At 25.5% G+C, this 23,564-nt stretch overlaps 1 pseudogene; it reads left to right on the top strand.

Annotated features, from left to right (window-relative positions):
* The first annotated feature begins 8,284 nt into the window (after window positions 1–8,284).
* LOC149516622 (inactive LRR receptor-like serine/threonine-protein kinase BIR2 pseudogene) lies at window positions 8,285–18,000 on the top strand (annotated as a pseudogene).
* The last annotated feature ends 5,564 nt before the right edge of the window (window positions 18,001–23,564 follow it).

Genomic DNA, 23,564 nt, shown 5'->3' with positions numbered 1-23,564 from the left:
TTCGAATTAGTGTAGAGATTTTCACAATTCAATAATTTTTTCAAACATGAGTTATTTGTTTTTCACAAAAAATGTAATTAGTTACTAAAAAGAAGTTAAAAAATGATTAACAAAATTTGTCCCACAAAATAAAATTCAATAACTAAATAAAACAAAATATTTCAACAAGTATAACTTTGAGGGTCTCTTAAGAATTGGAATTCATTATTAGAAATGAAAGAGGTGATGATTTTTTTTTTTCAAATGAATTGAAAGTCTTAGCACATGGAAATTTCAATTTACTCAAAAATTTTTCACCACCTAAAAGGAATAAAAATGAGTGTATACTTTTTCACGCATACTCATAAATGAGACATAAGTTTGTCTAAAGTATGAATCCTTGAAAATCAAACATTTCAACACTTTTTTTAGTATTCAAATATGCCCTTTTGGTAGATGGTAAGACTTGTAAGAGGTTCAACATTTTGAAAGGTCATTTAATGAAAGGAAAGATGGCTCAAAATTTCAAAATTAATTCATTTTTATACATTTCAAGCTTCTAGGGTAGTGAATCATTGCTATTATTGTTGTAGGTGGTGGCTCTACTATTTTGCTTCTCTGCCTTCCCTTACATAAACAAAAAAAAAAAAAAAAACCTTTTTAGAGGCATTTGGTTCGTAAATTCTTAAATTCTGGGAGGGAAATTGATTTAGGAAAAAAGTAATATTGAAGGGAAATGTGTGATTCTTGAGTTTTATTGACTTAGGAAATGTAAGATTTTGTGTTTGGTTCACAAAAATGTAAGAATAGCTAATAAAGACTTTTATTATATTGTCCTTAATAACATGTGATATTTATAATATTGACATATGAATAACACATAATACTAATATGTGAATAACACATAATATGTGAATAACATGTTGTCTTTGTTGAAACTCAATAGTTCTAAAAAATATATTTTTTTTTTTATATTTCAACAAATATGATCTTACAATTTTAATTACTATCTTAACATTGATTGTCCTTAAGTAAAGAAAATATGTGAATCAACCTTAGATTTTATAAGTAATAATATTAAGTAAAAGTATTTTACATTTTTTTTTATATTTTCAACAAAGACTACATTTTTATTGTAGAAGTATTGTCTTTTAAACAAATATTGCATTTTTTATCTTAAAAATGTCATTTTTGTTCAATTATAAATAATATTTTTTTTTTCATATTTTTAACAAAGACTACGTTTTTATTTAAAAAAAAAATCTTTTCAACAAAAATTACGTTTTTATCTTAAAAATGTTATCTTTTCAACAAAGGTGGCATTTTTATTTAAAAAACCATCTTTTTTAAAATTTAAAAAAAAATTTCTATATTATCAACAAATACTGTGTTTTTATATTTGAAACGTCATTTTTTAAATAAGGATTGCATTTTTTTTCTTAAAAACATTTTTTTTGTTAAATTCTAAAATATAATTTTTTTTATATTTTCAATAAAGATTGATGCTGTTTTTTCAACAAAAACTATATTTTTTATTTGAAAAATGTCATTTTATTAAATTCTAAAAAAATAATTTTTTTTTCATAGTTTTAACAAAGACTACATTTTATTTATTTTTTTGTCTTACAAACATCATTTTTGTTGAATTAAGGAAATAATTTTTTCATCTTTTCAACAAAAATGTTGTTTTTAATCACAAAATTTTTGTGAGAATTTCAATAACACAATGTTAAAAAAAACATGATCTTTGTTTCAAATATATTAAGAAAAAATTATTTCCATAATATTTTATAAAAAAATAATTAAATTTCTAAGGTAAATAACGTTATTTATATAATTTGAATATGCAACTAACTGAGGATAAATAGGGAAAAATTTCACTTTTCCCCCGGAATATTAAAAACCTTAGAGAGAGGAGAGTTTTTTATTCCCCATATTTTTCCTCTTCTTGACACTGTTAGAAAATTTAAAAAATTTAAAAAATTTCAAGAATCACATTTCTATAAAACCAAACTAAAAAGGGGTGTTTTAAATACACCCCAAAATCTTCTCTATACGCCATTTAAATTTTCTTCCAAAAATATCTACATAGCAAATACTAATTTTAACTTTTAGTAAAATGATAAAAATACCCTTAATAATTTATACACTTAGCCCTTCTTCTTTTTCTAAATTCAACGGTGGGGATAATTACATGCGTTCTTGAAAATGAATTTTCGAGAATGCAATGTAATTACATGTATTATTTACATTGCATTTCTTAGAATTACATTGCATTCTAGGAAATGGAAAATTGAAATTTACATTATATTCTTGTAAATCTATTTTTGAAAATATATAAATACATTTAATTTTAAAATAAATAAAATAATTTTATTAAGACAATAAAGTAAAACAAATACGTTTAATCTTAAAATAACTAAAACAAATGTAGGAATATTGGAAACAAGTTCTCGAGCAAGTATGGGTGGGAGGGATCGAGTCATCAATGTGCTCATTCTTACTTGATCATATGTGCAAATGGAAGAGATATGTTAGTTCTTAAGTATGTATAGGCATAAAGGTGTTTTTGTCTTGAGACCAAAAACCCAAGAACACATTTTTGCCTATACAAAACCAGAAAATCAAAAAAATGGTATTATTAGTTTTCTGAAGTCTCAAGAGAAAGAACAAGTTTGTGCCATGCATACTTGAGAACATCAATTTCAGCTCCATTCACACACATAATCAAGTAAATGGATTCAAAATAGCATATATTTTCGATTAAGTTATTTTCAATAACTCATGGGATATGAATTTGCATGATTAAGGTTTCCAATGATTAAAGGTAAGAAATCCACTGTTAGAAGTGAAATTGAATTTCTTGAACATGGATATTTGAGAAACTTTAAAACTTCTCTAAAATAGATTTTCAAGAAGACTTAAGATTTTTTGAAAATGGATATTCAAGAAGACTTAAGGCTTCTCGAAAATAGATATCTAAAAATCCTTAAATATTTTTGGAAATGAATTCTTTAAGTTTTTCGAATATCCATTTTCGAGAAATTTGATTTCAGAAAGTGAAAAGAGAAAAAAAGAGAAAGGATAGGAAAGAAAAATAAAAAGTGAGGGGTAGGGGTGTTTAGTAGAAATAAGAAATTGTGTTTTGAATATGGGGTGTATTTAGAAGTGGGGTATATAAAGTAATAAATGACGTGTAAATAGAATTCTCTAACTAAGAAATCAAATTATAGAAAATAAGATTTTGAAAAAAAAAGTTAGTTTCTCCTGAACCAAACACCTAATTAAAGAACTCTTCTACTAAGAAATCAAATTATAGAAAATAAGATTTTGAAAAAAAAAGTTAGTTTCTCCTGAACCAAACACCCAATTAAAAAACTCTTCTAAACCTGAAAATAACCCAAAAATCAATACCTTTCACAGGCAGTGGCTCTATTACTTTTCTTCTCTGCCTTCCCTTGCATAAACTGAAAGGAAAACCCTTTAGAGTGTGTTTGCTTCATAAATTCCTAGATATCGAGAGGGAAATTGATTTAGAAGGAATGTGTGATTCCTAAGTTTTGTTGACTTAGGAAATATAAGATTTTTGTAATTGGTTCACAAGAATGTAAGATTAGCTAACAAAGTCTTTTATTATATTATCCTTAATAACACATGATATTCATAATATTGATATGTGAATAACATGTAATATATGAATAACATATTATCTTTGTTAAAACTAAATAAATAATTTTAAAAATTTTCAAGAAATATAATCTTACAAATTTAATTATTATCTTAATATTAATTATCCTTATGCAAAGAAAATATGCGAATTGGCCTTAGATTTTATATGTAAAAATATTAAGTAAAGATATTTTACCTTTTGTTTTCATATTTTCAACAAAAATTATATTTTTATCTTAAAAGCGTTGTCTTTTCAACAAAAACAAGATTTTTATCTTTAAAATGTCATTTTTGTTTAATTTTGAAAAATATTTTTTTATATTTTTAACAAAGACTATATTTTGTCTCAAAAATGTTGTTTTTTCAAAAAAAAAAAACTACGTTTTTATGTTAGATTCATCATCTTTTCAACAAAAATTACATTTTTTATCTTAAAAATATTATTTTTATTAAATTCTATTTATTTTTCGTATTTTCAACAAAGACTGCATTTTTATCTTTAAAACATCATTTTTTTAAAACAAAACTTGTATTTTTACATTAAAAATGTCGTCTTTATTAAATTCTAAAAAATAATTTTTTCATATTTTCAACAAAACAGCGTTTTTATCTTATAAACTCATCTTTTCAACAAAAATTACATTTTTATCTAAAAAATGTCGTATTTATTAAGTTTTGAAAAAATAATTTTTTCATATTTTTAACAAAGACTACACTTTTTTATCTTACAAACATCATTTTTGTTGAATTAAGAAAATAATTTTTTTCATCTTTTCAACAAAAATCATGTTTTTAATTATAAGTTTTGTGAGGATTTTAATAGCACAGAGTTAAAAATGTGATCTTTGTTTAAAATATTTTAAGAAAAAAATTATTTTCATAATATTTTATAAGAAAATTATTGAATTTCTAAGGTAAATAACATTATTTATGTAATTTGAAAATGCAATTAACTGAGGAGAAATAGGAAAAAAATTTTACTTTTCCCTTGTAATCTTAAAAAATCTTATTGAGTAGAAAGTTTTTTATTTTCCCTATTTTTTCACTTTTTGACACTGTTAAGAATTTTAAAAAATCCAAAAAATCACATTCTTATTAACCAAACAAAGAAATCAAATTACAAAAAGTAAGATTATGAAAAAGAAAATTACTTTCCCTCGAATCAAGCGCCTCCTTAAAAACCTCCTCTAAACCAAAAAATAATCCAAAAATCAATACCCATCTCTTATTTTTGGTTTTTTTTTTTTTTTTTGCTTCATTGTATTGAGAATGATGTTGTTTTTTTTTTTTTTTTTTTTTTTTTTAGTTTTTTGTATTCTAGTTGTGAGTTTTTTAGGTGGAAAAATAGGATTCTTTGGTTTTGAAATAATGGTGAAAAAAGGTGGTTTCGGGTCTAGTTGGTAGTTTTTATATGATGCTAATGGTGAGGGAATTTGTGGTGGTCATTGGGGGCATAGTGATGGTAGAAATTGACAGTTTAATAAGAGTAAAGGGGCTTTAGTTTAGTAGGAGTAAAGGGGCTTTGATTAGTCTGTGATAATCTCAGCAATGGTGGTTTTCACTTGTGGAGGGGTTGGCGGTGGCCTGGGTGTTGTGTTTGATAGTGACACAGGTAGAGGGAGAGGGGCCTTGTGATGGTTGCAATTTGATAGAGGCAGAATAGTAGGGTTAAGATGGCATGAAATTGATAACCAAATGGCTTTCAATTGCCTTTTAATAGAGAAAAAAATTGTTGATGTGGTGTTAAATCTCTATTGAGGATTGTCATGGCCTATCAAACTTTAACATTATGTTATTAATATGTAAATAATTGAAACTAAGGCTTGCTGGGAGCCGTTTATTATGACATTATCAAAGCTCCAATGGAAATCGTATGTCTTTTCCTGTAAATAAGATTATTTTTTATTAACAAATTATGTTTAGAGGAGGAGTTAATTTATAGTGTAATTTTTTTTTGGTTTTGTATAATTTTTTAATTATTAATTTCAATAAATTTAAAAGAGGAAAGAGACAAGCAAAAATAAAAAAAGATAGTTTCATCTCATTTTTTTAGATATGTTAAATCAATAATTAAAAAATATATATATATAAAAAAAGAGAGTTGCATTGTATAAATCGATCACTCATCTTATGTGTATATTTATATTTATATTTAAAGTTTATTTTTATAAATTATCAACATAAATTTTTAATTTCACAAATTAAGAGATCTCATTTGTTTTAATTTTTTAATATATCTTAGATGATATATGTGATCCTATTAATTTTATTTATAAAATTTAAAAATTCTACTAATAATAAATGAAATAATTTCTCTTTTATTTTTACATCCTAAGACTCCAAGTCAATTTGACGGGTTTTCCGGTGCAGACTTTAAATTGATTCCTATTCCTAATTATATTAGAAACATCAATTATCAGCCAATAACTTCTAGGTCAAAATATTGTGTTTTGATATTTTGCAACATATGCATGATTTTTCAAGGTCTTTGGTTGACTATTTGTTGGCTTCCTTGTAGATGATGTTATCAAATAAAAAACCCAAGTAGTTGGATATAAAAAAAAAAAAATGGTTAAGAGCCCTGATATAACTTCCATTTTACTTCAATTTGAAAGGTGTTGCTTCACCACACCAACCATATATCTTTTCATAGCATCAACTTTTGGCCAAATATGCCAAAGCCATCTCAAACAAATAGTAAAATCTTCTTTTCTAATCAATTAATTGAACACCCTAATAGGCAAGTGCAGTACTATTAAAGGTGATAATTTGTTAGGTTGGTTAAGATCATTTTTTATTGAGCCATTTAAATTTAAATAATTTTTGGATTTGAGTTGATATTAGATTGGACCAGATTCATATAAATTGGATTCGATTTTTTAGTTTGACTTACGTTTCTTAAGCTTTTAATCTAGTGGTTAAAGGTGTTTGAGGGGATATCAAGGGGCTGATTTCGAATTAGGTCTTCTCCTTCTCTCTTATTTATACAAGAACTTTGCTATTATGATGTAACAAAAAAAATTATGATTTATATGTCTCAATTTAAATATTGGGATGGTAAAAATATATATATTTAGATACAAATTTAGTAATGATGATGAAATTGAATATGATAATAACTACTTGATTAAATGCAACTTGCTAATCATAATTAAAAAGTAATTTTTTATTTTAATTTTATATTAAGACAATAACTGCTCTAGAGTCCAATGAATTATAAGATTTTTTTTTCTCTAATCTCTAACTAAAGAGTAGTACAATTAAAAAATTAACTGCATACTTCAAGTGTTATCTAAATGTATCCTATAATGTAATTGAAAAGAAAAGAAACGTTTGGATTTCATCGAAATTTTCAAGCAATTAATTGCATAATTCAAATATTATTCGAATGTATCCTATAATATAATTAGAAAAAAAAAGTATTTAAATTTCATCATATTTTTTAAGCGTTAAAATCTAAATGCACCCTAAATAAAATTTTGAATTTTTTTTTTTTGAAAAGCGAAGGAATTTTCTTTTTCATGGACCGTTACGAGATACTATTTTGGATAACGGGGCCTTGGATCACAATAAAAAAGATCAATACCTTCCACTTTCATTTCATAAAAGATATAATTAGAATCTGATTAATGGAAGCAAACAAAAATTGGGCAGATGCGAATCTCAAGAACCTGATTGGTTTGTCAGCAAATTTTTATTTTCTTTTAAAAGGATAGATTTAATTAAGATGTAAGAGTAAAATCCTAGACATAAAAATATATTATCTTAAAATTAAGAGTTAATTATATTTTTTATACTTAAATATTGAAAAAAAATGTATAAATTGAGATATGAAAAAATAAAATATATAATTTACATCACGAAATTTCAAATAATGTATAATTTTAATTCAAATTCTAATATTATTAACTTAACTTACCTATATATATAGTATCTAATTAGTATAATTTTATTATATATATTATTTGTTAAATAAAAATATTCAATACTTTGTAAAAATTTTCATGTAAATGTCACATGACAAAAATAATTGATCAAATAATTTTTACTATTCAAGTAAAAAATATAAAATTTTAATTTGTATTAAAAAATAATTGACAATATGTGTGGTAAATATATAACTTGATAATGTTAATTAAACGTTGCATATATAAGTTAATATAATTAACGAGATTAGAATTTAGGTTAATATCAAACATAATTTGAAAGTTTATAATGCAAATTATACATTATTTAAAATTTAAGAAGCAAATTATATATTTTACTTTTTTAGATATTAATTTATATAATTTTTTAAAATTTAAATACAAAAGTGTAATTAAATTAGAAAAAGAAGTGAGGAATATTTGGTGCCTTGTCCAATTAGACCATCTTTGGTGGACCATGACCATAGTTTCTTGGGCAACAAATTCTTAATTAATCCTTTTAAATAAATCAATCTTGTAGTCAAACAAGCTGTAATCATCAAGCATTATCATCATCAAATTAACAATTTTCTTTCCCTTTTCTTCAACGAATATCACCACAAGAAAAATTATATACACAAAAATTAGTATTAGAGAAAATAATCAAGTCAATCACACTGTTAACTGTTAGCAATTGTTTGGTAATTTCTCAATGACATATCTAAGTCAATGACCCTTCACAGGCTCTGCCTCTTTAGACCATTCCACATATTTTACGCGCAAATCTGCTTCCTTCCAAGTCATTCCTTCACACCAACAAAAGGAAAAAGCAAAAATAAAATTCTTCAGGGTTTTTTTTTGGGGTGATAAGCTATGAAGGGATCTTTTTCCAGCAGGGTAAAGATCTTCCGCTTTGTTTTAGCATGGATGTTTTTGCCAGGACTTGTTTTTTCAGCTGTTCCTGAGGATGATATGAAGTGCCTGGAAGGTGTCAAGAATTCTCTACAAGACCCAGATGAGAAGTTAAGCTCGTGGACTTTCAATAACAATTCGGTAGGATTTATATGCAAGTTTGTTGGAGTTGTATGTTGGAACGAACGGGAAAACCGCCTGTTAAGTCTTGAACTTCGAGAAATGAATCTGTCAGGACAGTTACCTCAATCTTTAGAGTACTGTAAGAGTTTGCAGACTTTGGATCTGTCAGCTAACAAAATTTCTGGTACGATCCCTCCACAGATATGCACTTGGTTACCTTATTTAGTAACACTTGATCCGTCTAACAATGATCTGTCTGGTCCAATCCCTCCTGACTTATCGAACTGTGTTTATTTAAAAATTTGATACTGTCAAACAATAGGCTTTCAGGGTCAATTCCGTACCAATTATTCGGTATACGTCACCTGAAGAAGTTTTCGGTAGCCAATAATGATCTGACAAGTGCTCTTCCTTCAGCTTTTGAGAATCACGATAAGGCAGATTTTTCTGGGAATAGTCTTTGTGGGGGTCCTCTTAGGAAGTGTGGGGCTTTGAGTAAGAAGAATTTAGTGATTATAATCGCAGCTGGGGTTTCTGGTGCTGCAGCTTCGATGTTGTTGGCATTTGGGGTTTGGTGGTGGTATCGTTTGAGAAGGATAAGGAGAAGGAAGAAAGGGTATATTGTAGGTGATGATCAAGTATCTAAATAGTGATCGTGGTCACATTAAATTGTATCATTTTATCATGTTTTTAAATATAATGAATATCATTGTGATTATTGAGATTATTGTGATCGTGAATTTTTTTTTAATTTTATATAATTTATTATAAAATGTAATAATTAAATTATAATTTAAAAAATTTTTATTTAATAATTTTTAAAATAGTTTATGATACTATATATTTTATTTTCTAAAACAATTATTCACAATTTTAGTTTGATTATAATAAAACATTCATATTTGATTTAGCAACAAAATTTTTACATAAACTAAGTTTATATCCAGTATTAATTCTAAACAAATCAAAATATTAACAAAATATAATATGGTAAATACCAAGCATCTATTTAATAAAATTACAAACTTAAAAATATAATAGTTTCAAATTCTATCAACTATAACTATTGATATATATTTCAAATTTTATCACATGATAAAATAACGAGGAGAATCAAATTTTCTATTTTCACTTTGAAAGTCAAGTTAACTCCATCTCTATTCCTGTGGCCTTTATTCTTGATGCATTTAAGGTTGATGATATATTTGTGGATGATACATTTGTGGTGGGGATACATTTGTAGTAAATGATACATTTGAAGTAGATGATATATTTGAGGTGAATAATACATTTGTGGTAGATAATAACCATATAAAGGTGGATAACCATGAAGATGTTAAAAATTAGGTTGTTTTGGTGGATATTAACATCCTTGAGTACTAGCAAATGATTCATTATATTCGAAGTTACTAAAATTTGGTCTTCTACCTGAATATGAAGAACCTCTAAAAATATAATAGTGGTGCTTCTTGGCTTTTCCTTTTGATCGAGCTGTACATGCACTTTAACCCTTATTAGATCGACAGATGGATTTACTCCTTATTCTACTATGTTAATGAAAAGTCCACCAGTAGTAGCAAGCTCAAGTTCTTTTTCAAGTGGGCTATAAAGTCGATTTGCATCCATATTACCACAAATATTTGCACCATCACCATCACCATTACCATCACCATTACCATCACCATCATCTGGACTTAAACCCCTACAATCATCACTCTGACTTGGTGTTAGACTTGAACTTGAACGAGACACATTCATTTATTGAGATTAGCATGATTGTTTAACATTCATTTCATTGTCAAAATTATTTGCAGGCAATCAATTAGAGTTTTGACTATCTAATAGAAGATTTTGTTTCTCTTGTAGCTATTTTGTTAGTTAATCATCATCTTAAAAAAATATGGTTAAGGCTAATAGGATTAAAACTATTATTTATCTCGTCAATGCTCACTATTTTTTAATGTCTTATCTTCAGCCTCATATTGTAATAGGTATATACAAGTTTTTGAAGTCTTTCAAATTTCAATATGTTTCTTGCTTTAGTGTGAATATAGATAAATGTGCTCCAGTTACATTTACAATTTGTTGCAAATGATGTTTGATTAAGCACTTTGATTGCTAGTTTTTGTAATTAAGGAACACAAGTGCCATATATCATCTACCATTTAGCAGTATAAAATTATTGAAATTAAATTTGAATATGCTATTAAATTAAATAATATAAATAAATTATAATTATTTAATTTACTAATTATCTGGTTTCATTTGCTTTCAAGCTCTTTGTGCTTGTGGAATACCAAATGTTTCATGCTTGTTTCGAAATAATAGCAACTACATTGAATGAAGATACAATAATAAATCAATAAATAAAAAATAATTCTATTTTTAATACATAAAATAAATGCCAAAGTTATAAAATAGTATTAAAGACTAACCTGATTAATCATTCTGATTTAAGTATCTATATAAGGTTCTAATCTTTCAATAACTGCTCTTATGCCTTCTAATGTTTCTTTAGGTACATTTGTAGAATGCTCCACTCCAAATTAAAATTGTGGATTTAGATTGTAACTTAAACATAATTCTTAATAATATTATATTAAAGTAATAAAAATAAATATATAAGCAATTTAAGCATAAAAAATAAACATATTTTTTAAAATACAATATATATTCTTGGTTTACTTACTAACTGAATGTAAGTCAAAATGCTTGAAACTCTATTTATTATCAATAATCTTTTCATATTCAGTAAAATAACGATAATTTTGCTAAATTATTTGTTTAGCTTTATCCATAGCATCATAAATAAAACCCATTATTGATTTTTCATCACCATCCATAAGGTGTAACACTTTTATCAAAGGCTCATAAACTTTTATTATATGACTTGCTTTTTTTCAAAAATCTTTTTCCAAAATGATTTTTTTGGCTTCATAAGCAGGCCTTGATTTTTATTGTTTCAATTTTGATTCTTTAAATTTCTATATATTCATCAATAAATTTTTAGAGTAATATATTTTAAATTAATATTTTAAACAATGATATCATAAAAAGATGCTAGATTTAAATATTTGTACTAATTACTCAGTACTAACTTTTGAATCAAACATCTCTCTCAAACCTTGCTTTTGCCTTGTTATTTTTTCTAACTATATAAAATGAACGGCAAATCGGGTAAGAGCAAAATGAAATATTTGCTTCTCTTATATATATATATATATTTTCATCAAATTAACAGTCTAAATATTATTGTATATAAAACAAGTCATTTTTTTTACATCATCTAAAACCTTTGCCACTTTTTTTTCTTGCTAATATCCTCAAGGCACAAGTTAAAACAAAATGTTGTCTCTTCTCTATTAATTTTTTTCTTGCAACCTTAAATGTTGCCTCATTATCAGTGACTATTTGAATAATGTATTTTTTTTTTAATTTTTTCCATAGCTTCATCTAATAATCTATAGTCAAAGTTTGCATCTCTACTACAAACACTTGTGACATCTATAGATTTTCAAAAAATGGTTCTTTTACTACAGTAAACAAGAAAATTAATGATATGTATTTGATTCAAATTGTTGGTCCAACTATCACACATCAAAGTGGCACCCAATTTATTCTAGTAAGCTTTTAATCCATTAATCCATTCATGAATTTGTTAATACTCAGACTCTAAATACACATCTAAGACCTTATAAGGTATTGGAAGTTTCACATGTTGGCCAATTTTTGCTACCATGAAAATCAAATTATGTAACCATAGAGAGCTTGCTAACTGAAAAAGAAGCCGATTATATATAAAAAATTTTAATACTGATTCACCTATCTTCTTTATTAATGTCTTTAAAAATAAATCACTTATATTAGGTTGTTTTGGATTTTTACTTCTAACTAATTTAGGTATAACTCATCTTAATCAAAATTCTAACTGATTTGGAGTTGATTTCCTTGTTTTTTTCTCAAAATATTCAGCAATTGAGCCATGAGAGCTTCATCCCTCTTCACGTATGTTACTCCAACCACCAAATTTTTATCTTTTATGCCACTCATATTGTGATTGGATATTATCTTGCATGGCTTGTTTAGTAGCGATGTCTTCATCAATAAAACCTTTATAGTCATAGTCTTCCCCTCTGTGATAAGAATTCATCATTTCTCCTTTTGTTATTAACTTTCTTTGATTTGCTTTCTTGAAAAAGTTTTATCATACTTTCTTTTACTATACCTATTAATAATATAGTTAAGAAAAAGAGAAAAATTACTTGCACATGCTTATCTAATTTTATAATTTTTATTGAGAAATTAACAATAATATTTTCAAAGGAATTCTAAAAACATAACATACCAGTAATGTTGGGATGTAATGCAACATTACTAGTTTTATGAGTAGTGTGTTCCTTGAAACATATTATTTCTTATTTTACAACTTTATCACAAAGTTTGCATAAAATATTTCCTTTTATATTTGGCACAAGTGTTCCAAAATGTCAACCTATATTATCACTTGGTACGCCCCCTACTCCTTTGCTCGGGAACACTTCACATGGTGGCATGCTTGCTATTTTATATAAAAAAAATAAATTTATATTTAGAAATATTAATTTTACTTATTTCATCATTAAAAATTGAATCTATGTTAAATTTTTAAAGTTTTAGTTTTTAATCTTAAGAGTAATAGATCGTAAAACATTAAATTTATTAAGTAACTTAATCTTTTTGATACACTAATTGATGTAAAATTTTTTTTGTTATAAATTACTTTTAATATATTATATAATAAATAGAATCTTCAATAATTACACAAAAACAAAAATAAATTAATAAGAATTAATTTAATAGCAAAATAATTGACAACAATATAAATACCAAAATAACAAAAAAATTATTAAATTTTAAATATAAAATTATAAATTAGTAAATTACAAAATCAAAAATAACATTTAATTTTAATTATTTTTCATCTAACTTATACAAAAAAAAAATATTTAAAAATTTTCATCCAAAATCCCTATATATATCATATTAAATTATTAATCTCTTAATTTTTTTTATTATAAATTCTCAATCTCTCTAACTAAATTTTATCTAAAAAAATTTTAAAAATTACAAAATTTTAAATTTATATTTTAATAAAATTAATTACAAAATTAAATAACATGGTGGTATGCTTGCTATTTTGTATAAAAACAAATAAACTTATACGTAAAAATATTAATGTTACTTATTCCATCATTAAAAATTGAATCTATGTTAAATTTTTAATTTTTTAATTTTTAATTTTTAATCTTAAGAGTAATGGATCATAAAACACTAAATTTATTAAGTAGCTTAATTTTTTTGATACACTAATTGACGTAAAAATATTTGTATAACAAATTACTTTCAATATATTATATAATAAATAGAATCTTCAATAATTACGAAATAATATAGATAAATTAATAAGAATTAATTTAATAACAAAAGAACTGGCAACAATATAAATACCAAAACAATAAAAAATTATTAAACTTCAAATATAAAATTATAAATTAATAAATAACAAAATCAAAATCTAATATTTAGTTTTAATTATTTTTCATCTAACTTATACAAAAAAATTTATTAAAATTTTTCATCTAATATCCCTATATATATCATATTAAATTATTAATCTTAATTTTTTCAATTATAAAATCTTAATCCTCCTAACTAAATTTTATCTAAAAGAATTTTAAAAATTACAAATTTTTAAATTTATATTTTAGTAAAATTAATTATAAAATTAAATAAAAACCACCCACTCCACCCCCCAACACCTTAACCCACCCTATTCTGAGACAAGACTCCAGCAACCCTTCCAAATTTCACCCACTCCATGATTCTCTCTCCAACATTTTTCCAAATTTCCCTCTGGTTACCAAAATCCCTCATCATCAAACTTCTTCATAGCATTGCCTTGGGCTTCATCAAATCAACTCAACCAACCTTATTCAAGTCTTCTTTTTCTCTTTTTTTTTTCTTTTTTTGCATCTCTCACACTCTCTCGCATACCCTCATCTTCTCATTTACATTCTCACAAACACAAATATCAATATTATTCTAAAAAACTTTTATAAAAAAAAAAGCCAAAAAATTTAATTTTTTCTTCCTTCTTTGATTTTGATTATTGATTAAAGATTTAAGGCTGATTTGAATTTTAGTAGCTGTCGATTGAATGATTGATACTAATTTCTAACTTTGTTTAGACTGATTTTGAAACTGAATATAGACATCCATTTGTGTCCGAGGTTAATCGGATCGATTTTGGTCATTGATACTATTTTTGCTATTATTTTATTACTATAATATAGTATATTATATTATTTTATGTAAATATATTATATTATTTTGTATATATCATCATCGTCATCATCATCATCATTATTATTATTATTATTATTATTATTATTATTTTATTATTTTATTTTATCTTTCTGTTCTTTTTTGTTTCGATCAATGGCGAGAATTAAGGAAACTGAAACTTAAATCTTGAATTCCATTAGTGGTCAAAGAATCAAATAAGAAGTTTTAATTTTACCCAGACAAAATAGCAAGGATATAGCCAAGGATCATGCTTGAGCAGAATCTAGTCTCAAGATTCAAGCATAGATTGATTCTGCTGTACCCTAAAATTTATACTAAAAGGGCTTATAAATTGGACAAGATACCATAAAATAACACACGATTAATTTTAAAGGTTGATTTTTTTAGGAAGGGAAATCTTGGTTTTTTGAAAAATTTTTTAAGTAGCAGAGAATTTATGAGATTTTGATTTTTGGTAGTTCTAGGTTCGATTTGAAGTTTTTGGGTTCAGATTTTGGATTCTAGAATTAGGTTTAGGTTTCTGGAAGATTTTTGAGGGGATTTGGAAGAATCTAGAAAATTCTGAGATTTTTCTAAAAAACTGAGTTTTTTAGGATGAACACTTGAATTTTTCAATGAGTTTTTTGGTGAAGTTTAAATTTTTCAGTGGGATTCTGATAGCTTTTCTATAAATTAATGAAAATTTCTCAGTTTTCAATGGGGTTCTTCGATTATTGTAGAGAGTGGTTAGATGATTTCAGAGTTAAAGAGAGAGAGAGCAAGAGCGTCTGAGGAAAAAAATAGAGGGAATTAACTTTTATAAGGTTCCCAAACAGTGTCATTTTGGAAGTTTTAAACCTGTGAGTAGACCCATTTACTCACATGCTGACTTGCTCGTTGACCCAACCGAAATCACAGGTTTTTTTTTTCTATTTTTATTTTATTTTTTTATTTCATTTTTCTTTTCATATATTTATCTTATATTTTGATTTTGATTTTTTGATTTTATTGGTTTTATTATTTATTTTGTAAATAAAAAATTTCCTTTCTGAAAAATGATAAAAAAGAATAATTAAAAAAATCTTTTTATAATAAATTTATGAATTCTACTAAATTATTGGAGAATTTTCATAGATTCAAATTTTATGGAATTCATCAAATTGTTTGGAAGTTCCATAAATGAATTTGAGAAGAATAAAAATAATTTTTTCTTTTAAACGATTGGAAGATTGGTTTTTAAATTATGTTTTACTAAACTATTAGAAAATTTAATGAAATTCTAAAAAAATTTTACAAATCTGTTTACAATAAAATCTCACCAAACTATTGAGAGATTTGTTTTAAAGTAAGTCCTACCAAACTATTAAGAGACTTTATTGATTTTACCCTAAATAAAAAAAAAATCTCAACAAATCCTATAACAGAGCCTTTTCATAGTAGGACACTAGTATTTATGAATACTCATGAGGTAAAATAATTATCTTAAATTACTACCAAACTATTAACATAATTTTAAGGTTAATTATCAATATTAAAAATTTTGGTAAAGCACAAACATTTTTAAGGCTTGGATAATTTGGAATCAAACTGGTACTATTCTTTGGATGGGCTCAATGAGAGTACTATAATCTTCTTCACGTGTAACCGCATGCCCTAACTTAAAATCTGATTTCATGGATCAGATTTGATGAGGTGACCAATTACAGCTAAACAAAAAATATTGGTGATGAGTCCTCTAATCCATGTCTAGTGATAGGTCCATGGATCTATATGCTATGACACCGAGAATATAAGACTGAGTTATCTTTTAGCTATTATTTTTACTTTTACTTTTGTAGTCTTAGTCGTTTTATTATGATTTTTTAAAATCTTAGCAGATTGTGTTGAAAGTTTATTTTTTAAAATTTGTATTGATGATGAAAAAATGGGATAGCGGTAATAACGGACCGTTATTGTCATTATTCTCTATTACGCTATTTTTCAGTGGTTGCTACATATTGTTTCGAGTGTAATGAAAAATTTCAATCATATTTTCCTTGATAAAGATGGCAGGTGATGGTGCTATCATAATTTTGTGACTGCTATTTCGCTATATCATCGCTATTTGAATCATTGGTGATGGCAATAGTTGGGCTGAGAGGTTAAGGGCTTATAAGTTGACTCAAGTTTCACTATTTTAGAAGCCGCTTATGATAGTTAAGTTGGCTAATTTAATGGCTGTAACAAACAATTTCAATGCAAAGAACATTATAATTTCTACTAGGATAAGAACTACCTATAAGGCAATGCTTCCCAATGGATCAGCCTTTGTAATCAATAGGCTCAAAACTTGCAAGCATGGTGAGAAGCAGTTTCATTTGGATGAATAGATTAGGCCAACTTAGGCATCCAAATTTGACACTTTTTTTGGGATTTTGTGTCGTGAAAGAGGAAAAGTTGATAGTTTATAAACATATGTCTAATGAGACTTTGTATTCCTTATTACATGGTAGTATTGTTGCCATAGATTGGCCAACTAGATATAAGATTGGTTTGGGTGCAACTAAGAGTCTAGCTTGGTTGCACCATAGGTGCTGGCCTCCATTTTTGCAATAGAACATCTGCTCTAATATGATTCTCATTGATGAGGACTTTATGCTAGGATAATGGATTTGAATTGATAGGGTTTATGATTGTCTTGTGTGTTAATGAGACTAGTTTTATGAAAGGGGATTTAGGTGAATTTGGTTATGTAGCTCTAGAGTGTTCAAGCACTATAGTTGCTTCACTTATAGGGGAAGTCTATGGATTTTGTGTAGTGTTTCTGGAATTGGTAACTAGGCCAAAACCCCTAGAAGTTAATGAAAGTGAAGAAGGATTCAAGGGTAATTTGGTGGATTGGGTAAATCATCTCTCCAACTTTGGTAGAATCAAGGTTACTATAAACAAGGCTTTCTGTGGAAAGGGCCATGATGAGGAAATTTTACAGTTCCTCAAAACTGCATGTCATTGCATGGTAACTCAGCCAAAGGACAGATGGTTTATGTACCAGGTTTATCAGTCATTGAATAACATGGCTGAGGAAAATGGTTTCTTCAAACAATATTAATTTTTTAATGAAACGTATATTTCTTTCTAGATTTGATTTAGTGTAAAGATTCTCACAATTAAATAATTTTCTCAAACATGATTTCTTTGTTTTTTTATGAAAAGTATGATTAGTTGCTTAAAAAAAAGTTTAAAACTGGTTAATAAAATTTACCCCAAGTAATTAAATTTAATAACTAAATAGAATAAAATATTTCAACAAATGTGACTTTAAAAATTTCTTGGGAATTGATGTTCCCTATTAGAAATGAAAAATGTGATGATTTTTTTTTCACTTGGATTTAAAGGTCTTAGCACATGTAAACTTCAATTTACTCAAAGTTTTCACCATATAAAGGGGATAAAAATGAGTGTATACTTTTTCATGCATGCTCATAAATGAGACATAAGTTTGTCTAAAGCTTAAATCCCTTGAAAATCAAACATATTTGATACTTACTTTAATATTCAAATGTGCCTTTTTCATAGATGGCAAGGCTAGCTATAAGTGGCTTAAAATTTTGAAAGATCATTTAGTGAGAAGAAAAGATGGCTCAAATTTTTAAAATTAATCCCTTTTTGTGCATTTTAAGCTTTTGGGGCTGAAATCATTGCTATTATTGTCGTGAGTGGTGCCTCTACTATTTTTTTCTCTACTTTCCCTTGCATAAAACAAAAAGAAAACCCTTTAAGAGCATTTGGTTTACAGATTCTTAAATTCTGAGAGGAAAATTGATTTAGGGAAATGTGTGATTCTTTGGTGTTATTGACTTAAATAATGTAAGATTTTTGTGTTTGGTTCACAGGAATGCAAGATTAGCTAATAAGGACTTTTACTGCATTGTCCTTAATAACTTGTGATATTCATAATATTGACATGTGAATAACACGTAATATTGATATGTGAATAACACATAATACGTAAATAACATGTTGTTTTTGTTAAAACTAAATAATTCTAAATTTTTTTTATATTTTAAACAAATATAATCTTACAATTTTAATTACTATCTTAACATTGATTGTCCTTACATAAAGAAAATATATGAGTCAACCTTAGATTTTATATGTAATAATATTAAGTAAAAATATTTTACATTTTTTTTTTCATATTTTCAACAAAACTATGTTTTTATTGTAGAAGTGTCATCCTTTCAACAAATATTGCATTTTTTTTTATCTTAGAAATGTCATTTTTGTTCAATTTGAAACAATAATTTTGGTTTTCATATTTTCTACAAAGATTATGTTTTTATTTTGGAAAAATCTTTTCAACAAAAATTGTTTTTTTTTTTTATCTTAGAAATGTTGCTTTTTTAACAAATGCTGGATTTTTATCTTAAAAAGATCATCTTTATTAAATTCTAAAAAATAATTTTTTTTCATATTTTCAACAAATATTATGTTTTTATATTTGAAATATCATTTTTTATCTTTGAAACTCATTGTTTTAACAAAGATTGTGTTTTTTATCTTAAAAACGTCATTTTTGTTAAATTCTAAAATATAATTTTTTCATGCTTTTAACAAAGACTATATTTTTATCTTAGAAATGATGTTTTTTGAACAAAGAATGTATTTTTCATTTGAAAAATGTTTTATTTGTTAAATTTTGAAAAATAATTTTTTTATATTTTTAACAAAGACCATTTTTTTTTGTCTTACAAACATAATTTTGTTGAATTAGGGAAATAATTTTTTTCATCTTTTCAACAAACATGTTGTTTTTAATCACAAAATTTTTGTGAGAATTTCAACAATGCTATGTTAAAAAAAACATGATCTTTGTTTAAAATATATTAAGGAAAAATTATTTTCATAATATTTTATAAAAAATTACTAAATTTATAAGGTAAATAATGTTGTTTATGTAATTTGAAAATGTAATTAACTTAGGACAAATAGGGAAAAATTTTCACTTTTCTCTCAGAATATTAAAAACCTTAAGGAAAGAAGAGTTTTATATTCTCCTAATTTTTTTCACTTCTTGACACTGTTAGAAATTTTAAACAATTTCAGGAGTCACATGCCCATAAACCAAACCAAAAAAAGGTGTTCTAAATATACCACAAAATCTTCTCTATACGCTTTTTAAATTTTCTTTCAAAAAAATTCACATAACAAATGCCAATTTTAACCTTTAATAAATGGCAAAAATACTTTTAATAATTTATACACTCAACCTTTCTTCTTATTCTGAATTCAACAGTGGGGAAAATTAAACTGCATTATTAAAAATGAATTTTTGAGAATGCAAAAGCATTTTCAAAAATGGATTTTCAAGAATACAATGTAAATATTGGAAATCTATTTCCCAAAATGCAATGTATTTACATGTATTATTTATATTGCATTTTCAAGAATTACATTGCATTCTAGGAAATGGATTTATGAGATTTACATTGTTTTCTTGAAAATTCATTTCTGAAAATATATAAATACATTTAATCTTAAAATAAATAATACATTTAATTTTAAAATAAAAAAATAATTTTATTAAGACAATAAAGTAAAATAAATAAAATAAATATGTTTAATCTTATAATAAATAAAACTAATGTGGGAATATTGGAGACAAGTGCTTGAACAAGTATGGGTGGGGGGTCAAGTCATCGATGTGCCCATTCTTACTTGATCATATGTGTTAATGGAAGAGACATGTTGGTTTTCAAGCATGTATAGGCATAAAAGTGTTTTTGTCTTTAGACCAAAAAACAAAGAATACCTTTTTGTCTATCCAAAATCAAAAAACCAAAAAATGGTGTTATTAGTTTTTTGGAGTCTCAAAAGAAAGAACAAGTTTGAACCATGCATACTTGAGAACATTGATTTTGGTTTCATTTGCACACATGATTAAATAAATGGATTCATAAGAGCATATATTTTCAATTAAGTCATTTTTAATAGCTCATGAGATAGGGATCTACATGATTAAGGTTTCCAATGATTAAAGGAAAAAAATCCAATTTTAAAAGTGAAATTGAGTTTCTTAAAAATGGATATCCGAGAAACTTTAAGGTTTCTCTAAAATAGATTTTCTAAAAGACTTAAGATTTTTTGAAAATGGATATCCAAGAAAACTTAAGACTTCTTGAAAATGGATAACCGAGAATCCTTAAAGCTTATCGAAAATGAATACTTTAAGCTATTCAAATATCTATTTTCAAGAAACTCGATTTTAGAAAGTAAAGAGAGAAAAAAAGAGAAAAGGCAGGAATGAAAAATAAAAAGTGAAGGGTAGGGGTGTATTTAGTAGAAATAGGAAATTAAGTTTTGAATCTGAAGTGTATTTAGAAATGGGGTGTATAGAGTAATAAATAGAGTGTAAATATAATTCCCCAACCAAGAAATCAAATTATAAAAAATAAGATTCCAAAAAGAAAAGTTAGTTTCCCTCGAACTAAAGGCCTACTTAAAGAACTCCTGTAAAGCCAAAAATAACCCAAAAATCAATGCCCTTTGCATTCAATGGCTCTACTATTTTTCATTCTCTACCTTCCCTTGCATAAACCAAAAAGAAAACCTTTTAAGGGGTTTTTGGTTTGCAGATTTTTAGATTTCATGAGGAAAATTGATTTAGGGAAAGTGATATTAAAGGGAATGTGTGATTCATAAGTTTTGTTGACTTAGGGGATATAAGTTTTTTGTATTTAGTTCACATGAATATAAGATTAAGTAAAAAAGTCTTTTACTATATTGCCATTAATAACATGTAAATAACATGTGATATTCATAATACTGACATGTGAATAACATGTAATATATGAAAAACATATTATCTTTATTGAAATTAAATAATTCTAAAAAATAAATTTTTTTCATATTTTTAACAAATATAATCTTATAATTCTAATTATTATCTTAATATTAATTGTTCTTACGTAGAGAAAATATGTAAATTGGCCTTACATTTTATATGTAATAATGTTAAGTAAAGATATTTTATGTTTTATTTTTTTTTCATAGTTTCAACAAAGACTATTTTTATCTAAAAACATTGTTTTTTCAACAAAAACTCAGTTTTTATCTTAGAAATATCATTTTCATTGAAGTTTGAAAAACCTTTTGTTCATATTTTCAACAAAGACTATATTTTTATCTTAAAGAGATTGTTTTTTCAAGAAGACTACATTTTTATCTTATATTCATCGTATTTTCAACAAAAATTACATTTTTTATCTTAAAAATGTTATTTTTATTAAATTCTAATTTTTTTAAATATATTTTCAACAAAGATTGCGTTTTTATATTTGAAACATCATCTTATTAAACAAAAAATGTGTTTTTTTATATTAAAAATGTTGTCTTTGTTAAATTTTAAAAAATAATGTTTTTATATTTCCAACAAAACTGTATTTTTAAGACTTTTTTCAACAAAGACTACATTTTTTAACTAAAAAATGTCATATTTATTAAATTTTGAAAAAGTAATTTTTTTTCATATTTGTAACAAAGACTATGCTTTTTTTTCTTACAAATATCGTTTTTGTTGAATTAAGAAAATAATTTTTTTCATCTTTTCAACAAAAATCATGTTTTTAATTATAACTTTTGCTAGGATTTCAATACCGTGGTGTTAAAAACGTGATTTTTGTTTAAACTATATTAAGAAAAAAAATTATTTTCATAATATTTTATAAAAAATTATTAAATTTATAAGCTAAAAAACGTTATTTATATAATTTGAAAATGCAATTAACTAAGGAGAAGTAGGAAAAAAATTTTACTTTCCTCTCATAATCTTAAAAAATTTTACGGTGAAGAAAGTTTTTTATTTCTCTTATTTTCCCACTTCCCACTTCTTGATACTGTTAAGAATCTTAAAAAATTTTAAGAATTACATTCTCATGAACCAAACCAAAAAATCAAATTATAAAAAGTAAAATTAAAAAAAAAAAGTTACTTTTTCCCAAACCAAAACGCCCCCATAAAAATCCCCTCTAAACGCAAAAATAACCCAAAAATCAATACCCATCTTTTTTTTTTTTTTTTTTCTATGTTGCTTCATTTTATTGAGAATGCTGCTTTTTATTTTTTTTTTTTCTGTATTCTAGTTGGCATTTTTTAAGATGGAAAAATAGGATTCTTTGGTTTTGAAATAATGGTGAAAAAAGGGTGGTTTCGGGCCTAGCTGGTAGTTTTTATATGATGCTGATGGTGAAGGAGTTTGTGGTTGTCATTGGGGGCATAGTGATGGTAGAAATTGACAGTTTACTAAGAGTAAAGGGGCTTTATTCAAAGGAGTGAAGGGGCTTTGATTAGGCTGTGATAATCTGAGCAATGGTGGTTTTCACTTGTGGAGGGGTTGGCGGTGGCTTGGGTGTTGTGTTTGATAGTGACACAGGTAGAGGGAGGGGGGCCTTGTGATGGTTGCAATTTGATAGAGGCAGAATAGTAGGGTTAAGATGGCATGAAATTGATAACCAAATGGCTTTCAATTGCCTTTTAATAGAGAAAAAAATTGTTAATGTGGTGTTAAATCTCTATTGAGGATTGTTAAATCTCTATTGAGGATTGTCATGGCCTATCAAACTTTAACATTATGTTATTAATATGTAAATAATTGAAACTAAGGCTTGCTGGGAG

The sequence above is a fragment of the Durio zibethinus genome, chromosome 10 (genome assembly GCF_047325235.1).
Source record: "Durio zibethinus cultivar Kanyao isolate XHJ-2024 chromosome 10, ASM4732523v1, whole genome shotgun sequence".
Taxonomy (NCBI): Eukaryota; Viridiplantae; Streptophyta; class Magnoliopsida; order Malvales; family Malvaceae; genus Durio; species Durio zibethinus.
The sequence above is the reverse complement of the archived record's forward strand: the minus strand, read 5'-3'. Positions and strand labels throughout refer to the sequence as shown.